At 39.8% G+C, this 1,318-nt stretch overlaps 1 non-coding gene across 1 annotated transcript; it reads left to right on the top strand.

The window, feature by feature from the left end:
- The first annotated feature begins 978 nt into the window (after positions 1-978).
- On the top strand, positions 979-1,085 carry LOC140858900 (small nucleolar RNA R71). Its single transcript, XR_012142304.1, has one exon. It is a non-coding gene; the product is annotated as a small nucleolar RNA R71 (small nucleolar RNA).
- Positions 1,086-1,318: the final 233 nt, after the last annotated feature.

The raw sequence follows: 1,318 nt of genomic DNA, 5'->3' as shown, positions 1-1,318 counted from the left end.
CTCCATTTTAAGATCCTCCTTGTTCTTAGGTGATTTGGCTTCGGTTAGAGGTTTAGGATCAGTCTCATTGGTTTTACTAGTGTGTTCAATGACCTTCCCACTTCTCAGAGTCATGATTGATTTGGCGTGTTCAGAAAAAGCTTCTGGGGTATTAGAGCTCTCAATCACAAATTGCCCTCTTGGATTGCTCTCGGGTTGGCTAGGTAATTTTTCTCCTTCCCTCCTATTGAATGCAGTTGCTAGTTGACCTATTTGGGTCTCTAGCTTAGCAATGGATTGTGTGTGGGAGTTAAGGGTCTGAATGTTGACTTCTAATCGTTCTAGTACTTTCAAAACTTTTTCCTCAAAAGCTGAGCTATGACCAGTAGTAGACAGTTGAGGAACATTTTAAAATTGATGGTATGGTCCATGCCTATATGTTGGGTCCTGATATTGAGGTTGAGGTGCGGCAGGGCCAACCACTGGTTGTGATCTCCAAAAAAAATTTGGATGGTTTCTCCAGCCGGAGTTATAAGTGTTCGAATATGGATCGTTTCCTGGTCTGCGAGCTTGTTGGACTTGAGCTTGCTGAACCTGCTCATGCACAAACTCAAGAAATTGAGGTGCGGCTGGGCATTCACTAACAAAATGGTTTGGACTTGCACACAATGCACAAACTTCTTGGATTGGATTAGGTGGAATTGGGGATTGTCCAGTATTTAGAAGACAGTCTAATTTTTGGGACAGTTCATCTACCTTACTATGGATATCTATGATGTTTCCAATCTGATAAATTCCACTTTTTTTTGTTGAGGCATGGGTTGTTCTCTAAAGGTAGCAGACATATGATATAGGAAATTCTTACTAAGTGTTTCAAAGAGCTGCCAGGCTTCATCCTCACTCTTTAGTATGAATGTCCCACCACATGATACGTCAACCATTTGTCGGTGTTTCTCCGATAGACCATCATAAAAACACTGACAAAGTTGCCATTTAGGGACAACATGGTGTGGACATTTACGAATGAGGTCCCTTAACCTTTCCCATGTCTCATGAAAAAGTTCACCCTCCAATTGGAAAAAATTAGTGATAGTTTTTTTAATTTGATTTGTTTTTCTCATTGAAAAGTATTTCTTGAGAAATTCTCTCTAAAGATGATCCCAAGTTGAAATAGTTATAGAGTCTAAGGAGTTTAACCAATGCTTGGCTTTGTCCTTAAGTGAGAAAGGGAACAGTTTCAACCTAAGGGCATCATCGGAGAAGTTTTGGATTTTTACTGTGGAATAAATTTCAAAAAATTCATCCAAGTGTTTGTATGGGTCCTCGTTACTAAGTCCAT

This window comes from Elaeis guineensis, chromosome 6, assembly GCF_000442705.2.
Source record: "Elaeis guineensis isolate ETL-2024a chromosome 6, EG11, whole genome shotgun sequence".
NCBI classification, from domain to species: domain Eukaryota; kingdom Viridiplantae; phylum Streptophyta; class Magnoliopsida; order Arecales; family Arecaceae; genus Elaeis; species Elaeis guineensis.
This window is presented reverse-complemented; position numbering and strand designations above follow the sequence as displayed.